Here is a 7,628-nt window from a genome sequence, read left to right on the forward strand (position 1 = left end):
TCTGACTTTAGCTTCCAACATTTCTTGTGCTCTGCTTTCCTTTGTGTTGCCAGCTGGGGTCTGTGTACAAATCACAAACAGGACAGGACTGCTGGGAACGTGCCTTGAGCTAGTTTATGTTTCAGCATCAGCCTCATTACATGGTGATGACAATGGGAAGATGCCAGCATCTCACATCCCAGGCAGCAGACCAAGAACTTAATGTTACAACTTGCTTTATAAGTTTTTTGACCAATCACACAAAGCAAAAGCGCATGGACAGTAGTTCTATCCAACCACTATAAGCACATGTACCTTTGGTTAAACAATGCTTGCTTATTTCAAATACAATACCTGCTTGTAAGCCTTAAAACACAATGCACAGAGCTCCATTATTAAGCTTAAAACTTCCTAATATCTCACTAGATAAACTTTTTTGCAGCTTAGGGAGTTATTCTAGACAAGCATTAATACACAGACCATTGTTCTATTTGTCCTTACTTTTCTACTTCTTATATAATTTTTCTGCTGACAAACCTTATGGCTACTGCTTAGCTCTAATCACAGTTCTGCTGTCTCTGAGGCCTGCCTTGTGCAGCTTTCCCAAAACTCTCTGTTTTTATGGATACCCACAATTCCTCCTCTTGGGTCACCTAAAAAGAAACCTTTGTAACTGTGTTGTTTATTAACTACTTTGCATTTCATAGCTTTACTTTAATTTTATAAATTCCCACACTTTGCAAGATCAGAGGTCTCATCAGCTGATGGTTTTCTCCCTTGTTTCACCACACAGTGTAATAAAGTCTCTTCTCACTGTTCTCTCTCTCAAGGTAGATGTCACTTCGTTTAATCACATTTCAGTCTCCTGTACCAATGACTCTTTTCCTATTCCCTTGGCACCTTTATATGGGTATAACTGCATCCACATGGGAGATGGTCCTGGGAAAACGACCACAGGAGAGATCAACCTCTCCCCTTCCCTGCTGATCCATACTAGTCCAAAACTGGAAATAAAATCATTCCACACATAACTCAAATATGGACTTCCCTCTGACTTTCACTTGAAATTGTAAAGCATTCAGATATTTTGTGCTTGTTTTTGTCTAGAAAAAGAAGAACAAGGGTGTCTTTTCACCCAGATGAGCATTCACTTCATAGATTACTTGAGTTCAAAATGAGATTTTAAATAGCTCTCAGCTGTATAACCTATATAAAATGCTCCCATCTTATGCTCAAGGAAGGGAAATATCCTGCTGGAGCAGTTTCACAATTTTATTCAAAGGACTCTGAAATATATTTTTCAGCTTTCCAGAAGTACATTTTGCTGCTGCTGCTTTCCAAGACTCAATGCAATTACTTGTTAATAAAATCATGGTTTAATATGCTGGCAGAGAAATTGATACCACTTCCATTCTCTGCCTTAAAACAAATGAAAAGTAGGAAGGAATTGAGCTGTCTCATTTCTGAAATGGGAAGCAGATATTTTTTAAAGTTCAGATCATTACCAAGCGTAATATTCATATAACAAGTTTAACTGACCTTGTGCTATTACTTCTGTGGAGTTAACTTTGTGAGAAATGTATTACAAAACCTAACAAGAGGAATACTGCTTCAAATTCTCCTGCCCTGCTCACCAACCAAAGTGAAAATATCTCTATCTCTAGTGGGTCATTATGTGTCCAAACCCAGGGCACCACAGGGAATATTCCTGTGTCTGCTCGGGGTGCCCTGACCCCCAGGGCAGCACTGACTGTGACCCTCATCCATGGAGAAAGTTTCCCAGACCCCAAGATAGACTGGAACCCACAAAAGTGTGCAATAGATTATAGAGAGCAGTGCAGGTGTGTCACTTGGTGAGAAATTGAGGTTTGGGAGTTTTAGTGTGTTGTGGATGGAAGCAAGATGGGGGGCACAGGGTGCTGTCCTGGGTTTCTTCTTCATGCTTCTTCTTCCTTCTTCTGCATGGGTTTGGGTGGCATTTTGTAATTGGGCAGAAAAGTCTGCACTGTGGGCTCTGTGGGATCAGTTATTGGGTTAAAAGGGAAAATAATCCAGGTGTCAGCTCTTCATTGGATAGTTTAGTCTTAAAAGAGCTTGTACCAAGAGATTGTTGGCCATTTTGTGCCTTCTCATGAAAAGCTGCAGAACTCACAGCAGTGAGGATGTTTTACTGATAAGAAATAATGAACACCTGAGTCTGAACATGAAACTGCTGTCTGGAGTGCCTTCAATGCAGAGCCAGAGAAACCAGTAATTATGGACCCAATTTGTGTGGCAACGGGAAGCTGAGTCCACTGCAGGAATTCCCACTGTGGAATCAAAAACCTTGGACCACTGGAGCTGACTCCAGCTGATGCCTTGGAGTGGCTCCTTAGAGCAGAGGCTGGACAAGATCCAGAGAATAAAGTGGGTATTTATTAAAGGCCTCAAACAGGTTCACCTCGGGCTGTCAGAAACCTCTCAGGGGCTACACCCAAGCTGGACAATGGGCACCAGTTTTTCAGACAATTGTAAGTTTGGTCCATTTACATATCAGGGGTTAATTCTCCAATTACAGCTTCAGCTAATGAAGTTATTTACTCCAAGTTTCCCCCTCACTCACTTTTGTTTATACTTTTTGGGGCCTGAGGCAGTAAGGTGTCCTTGAGTTTCATGCCTAGAGAGAAATTGTTTTGTCTGAATAAAATAGTAGCTGGGCAGGCTATGGAGTTCAGAGTTCTACACTAAAGCAGTACAGGATCTGAAAATACAAATGTTAAATCCCAAGGCATCCCAGGCACTGCAGGCCCTGAAGCAACTGCCCTGCCCCTGTCCCCAGCAGGGATGCCGAGGCTGTGCTCCAGCTCTGTGCACACTCTCTCATCTGCACTCCATAGGATTGAGCAGCAAACCAGCAGAAAGTCACCTGTCCCCTGTGGCTCTCAGGGGACAAAAGCCAGGGAAGCAGAGCTGGGCACTCTTCTTTTCCCACCCTTTCAGTCCCCAGTGCATTGGGCCTCATGACCCTAAACAAAACCCAGTCCAGGCTGACCTGCAGCTGTTCAGTGCAGCCACTCAGCTGCAGTTATTCTTTATGCCATTAAACTGAGAAAAACTCTTTACTTGGATGCAGCACCTGCCTTTCCCTTGGAATAAGGAGAGCTGATTTCAGTTCCTGCTTCTGCTTCAGGGAAAAGGAGGACACATGTACCAGAATGTTCCCCAGACAGCTCCAGATTTGTGTCTTGCAGGGGGGAGAGGTGAGGCTCTCCTCACTTATGGGAGCACTGACACAGGGAAGGATTTTCCTAGCCCAGTGCTCCAGACTTGGGACAGTGCTATGGGAGAGAGCCACTCCATTTTAACATTGGAGTTCTTCTACTGAGTGCAACAGAGCCCACAGGCGACTGAAAATATAACCAGGTCAGAATGCTGATGGCTTGGTGTCTGTTTGGAGTGAAATAACTTCAGATTCAGCTGAAGGGAGTGCCTGGATGAGGAACCACCTAAAACCCCATTTCTGATCACCCCACCTGAGCAGTGACCTATTCCACCTGCAGGAGGGGTGGAGAAGGGCCCTCAGCATCCCAGGGGCTGGGGAGAGGTGAGCTGGTAGGAGAGTGTTGTTGTAGAGACACTGAGCGAGGTATCAAAGGCTTTGTTTATTGCTCCATGTTCTCCTTTTTATACAGTTTTACAGACCTCATGTGTGACTCCAATTGGTCAGTCAGTACCTTTCTTGCTAATTACTCTATTGGTCAATAAAAGGTATTTTTCTTGTCCACCAAATCTCTCTACTCTTAAATTGTTTATATATTTTCTTCACTGGTTCTCATGGGATGGATTTAATGTTTCTGTAGGTGCTGGTTGTTTTTCACCTAGGAATAGATTATGTTAAGGAACTGCTCACACCAGGATTGTTCTCACATGGGAACTTGCAAAGTGCTAGCTTTGCTTAGAAAAAATGACGGGCCACTGATGTAACAGAGCAGGCCTGATTTTATGAGGCCTTTCTTTTATATTTTTTCTACCTTACTGCAACAGGAAAATGTGTAAATAAACCTCCTGCAGCCTTGCAAAGCCACAGCTCAGCCTGCTGCCATCAAATCCAAAGAGGCGCTGGGAAAGAGAAGGGCAAACACAAGGGAAGGAGAAGAACCTGGGCCAAAGGACAACACTGGCAGAGAACAAGTCAGAGTGAATAACCCACAGATTTTTCCTTGAACCACCTCCTTTGACATCATAGAGGGGAGAGAAGGTGGTGACAGCTTTGCCACTAGGGATTAATTCAGTTTTAAGGTGAGGCCAGAAAGGTTTCTAGATGGGGTTGGAGGGGATGGATGGCAGTGGGAGAGGGCTGGACACAGTGACCCAGAAGGTGCTCTGGGCCATGACACAGAAGGTGCTCCTGCCCATTCCTGGGTCACCACTGGACAGACTTGAGAGGTGCAAGTTCTGGGATGGGAGTTTCCTTGTTTCCTGCCCTACAGAGAGCCTGGCTGACATTAGATTAGGACCCAGATTTAAAGAAAATCTTTGAATCTAATACCTACAGTACAATGTCTATTCTCAGACTTTTAAAAGGGAAGAATTAATTTGAAATTTTCATCCCTTTTTAAGGCCTTTACAGATCTGTAGAATAAAGAAATCAGAATCCTTATGTTTGCTTTTCATCAATTTTCCTAAAAACAGGGACAGAAATTATTATTTTTCTGTCTTCACAGAGTTGTCAGCCCTGTGGGACAATGACTACTTCCTGTTCAATCTATATAGTGGGACTCTGACCTCTCCTGGGTCTGTCATCTCCCACTGTTATTTCAGTATAAAACAAATATATGCATAGATATTTAACTATATAAACCCTAATAACTATTTCCTTTCCACAGGCATTCATCTTGTAGGGACAGAGGACAAAAATTAAAAAGAAAATTCAGATGAATGGCCATAGAGGGAACTAAAAGGGTTTTCTTCAGCAGAGGATACATGGTGAGTCCTCTCATTGCCTGCAGCTCATCCTCCTGCCACATTAGCCTTCACTTAACCCAGGAAGTGGTTTTATGACAGTCAAAAGAATTCTGGACACTGCAGGTAAAATGTTTTGTCTCATCAATATTTATTTTTTCCTCCCAGTGAGTTCTACCAGGTTTGATTGTTTTTTTAAATTTTTTTTTTTTTTGCTTTACCTTGTAAGATCTCAACTATGATTGTGCAGAGCTTAAATGAGGAATTGGACAAACCTCTTAATATGAAGCATTTCCAGGAAATAATTTATAAAATCCTGCAATGCTCCACATGGATGGTTCAGAAGAGAAGTAATCAACCAACTCAGTAAATGTCAAGGGGAAGATTAGCCTTTACTTCTGATGAACACAATTCAGCAGCCACATCAAAAGGTGCCTTTGCATGTGGAACTAAAAGGACTATTTCCTGCTTTTCCTTTGACTTTCCTGTAGCTGCAAGTTTATCTCATTCACAGAACCAAACCCACCTTGATCTAAAAAGCTGAAACACCTTTGAAGCCCATTTAGCCCCTTGCTGAAGTTGATAGCAGAGTGTTTTGGCTGAGTGTTTCAGATAAGGAATTGCAGAAAGGGAAATTTTACTTTGATTTGTGTTTGGATTACAAGATTAGCCCACCAACTTTGAAAAGCCATCAAGGAGGAGCCTGACTCTGAATGTCACTTACCTTGGTGTGGATATTTCTTGCTGTTCAGGAATGTGAAGGGTGAAAGCAAAGCTTGGTGGCCTTAGATGTTCCATGTAACTACAGACAGTGTAAAGAGCAAGCCCTGACAGTCAGAATGATCCATTCCTTGCCACTTGTGCAAACCCAGGGCACCACAGGGAATATTCCTGTGTCTGCTCCGGGTGCCCTGACCCCCAGGGCAGCACTGACTCTGACCCTCATCCATGGAGAAAGTTTCCCAGACCCCAAGATAGACTGGAACCCACAAAAGTGTGCAATAGATTATAGAGAGCAGTGCAGGTGTGTCACTTGGTGAGAAATTGAGGTTTGGGATTTTTAGTGTGTTGTGGATGGAAGCAAGATGGAGGGCACAGGGTGCTGTCCTGGGTTTCTTCTTCATGCTTCTTCTTCATGCTTCTCCATGGGTTTGGGTGGCATTTTGTAATTGGGCAGAAAAGTCTGCACTGTGGGCTCTGTGGGATCAGTTATTGGGTTAAAAGGGAAAATAATCCAGGTGTCAGCTCTTCATTGCATAGTTTAGTCTTAAAAGAGCTTGTACCAAGAGATTGTTGGGCATTTTGTGCCTTCTCATGAAAAGCTGCTGAACTCACAGCAGTGAGACTGTTTTACTGATAAGAAATAATAAACACCTGAGTGTGAACATGAAACTGCTGTCTGGAGTGCCTTCAGTCCAGACCCAGAGAAGCCAAAAGCCACTTTTGGTCAAAAAGGAACCCACACCTCCATGTGTGACAAGGGCTTGAGGAGCAGAAGTGCCCCAGAAGCTCCTCTGGAGCAGCAGGCACTGCTGGGGCTCCTGCCTCAAGAGCAGAGCCTGGCAGGACCCACGGGGCTCTGGAGCCTGCACAGCTGGTCCTGGGGCCACAGCAGCCAGTGCAGAGGCGAAGACAGCAAGAAGCAGGGCAGGCAGGGCTAGCTACTGATGACTTAGGGTTTTAGCTTTTATATTTTTCATAATCCTGTAATCCTGCAGTTCTTTAGTGTATAACTCTAAACTCCACACACAGTGGGAGCTGCTGCTTTCCCATTTTGGGCAGACACAACAATTCCTCTCCAGGCCTGGCAGTCAAGGACACCTCACTGCCTCAGGCCCCAGAGATGGAAACAAAAGTGAGTTGGGGGAGCAAACTTGGGGCACATGGCTTCATTACCTGAAGCTGGAGTTGGCAGATTAACCCCCAATATGCAAATAGAGCAAATTTATAAAAGTGTGAAACCTGTGAGCCATGGTCCATTTTTGGGTGTAGCCCCTGGGAGGCTTTGTCTGCCCAAAATGTACCTGAAGGCCCTTCAGTCAATAGAACTGATTTTTATTGCCTTGATTCTGTCTGGCCTCTGTTTTTAGGTAGTCCCAACAAGGCATCACTACCCTGGCATGCACTGACATGTATGCTGTTGAAAATAAAACATCTCCTTTCTGAGCTGAAATACTTGATTTACCATTTCTTTCAGATACAGATTTTATGCACAGAGCAAGATTTAAAAAATATTAGAGAATTTATTGGGAAAATACCAATCTATTTGAGTGTAATTACACAATCTTACCTGGTGTCAGTGGGCTGATCTGCCAAGATGAGCATCAACAGAGCAGCAGCCTGGCATCCATGGTGGAAATTAGCTCTGCTGTAGCAGAAAGGATTGGGTGATCTGGGAAAAAAAAAACAACAATTGTATAAGATTGAAATAATTTTGCTTCTTTTTTGAAAATAAAAGTATTTTTAAATGCCAGTAAATTAATATTACAGCATTTTTTTTCTTTTTCTTTTCTTTTTTTTTTTTTTTGCCACGACGACCCTGTTTCTGGCATTTACAGGAAGCAGAGATACAAGAAACAAGTTTCTGTTTCCTGTTCATATGTAAAACCAAAGGAAAGGAAAAATGCAAATAAACAACTAGAGAGATATTTCCATGATAAACTCTTGAAAAACTTTTGTAGCACAGATATTTCAAGGCACTCAAATAG

At 43.1% G+C, this 7,628-nt stretch overlaps 1 long non-coding RNA gene across 1 annotated transcript in view; it reads right to left on the minus strand.

The window, feature by feature from the left end:
* The window catches only part of LOC115948396, an 89,027-nt gene extending 81,722 nt beyond the window's left edge, over positions 1 to 7,305 (minus strand). The window contains exon 1 of the long non-coding RNA XR_004082216.1: positions 7,211 to 7,305. This is a non-coding gene — a long non-coding RNA (uncharacterized LOC115948396). The remainder of the gene's footprint in view (positions 1 to 7,210) is intronic.
* Positions 7,306 to 7,628: the final 323 nt, after the last annotated feature.

This window comes from Geospiza fortis, unplaced genomic scaffold (assembly GCF_000277835.1).
Source record: "Geospiza fortis unplaced genomic scaffold, GeoFor_1.0 scaffold101, whole genome shotgun sequence".
In the NCBI taxonomy this organism is placed as follows: Eukaryota; Metazoa; Chordata; class Aves; order Passeriformes; family Thraupidae; genus Geospiza; species Geospiza fortis.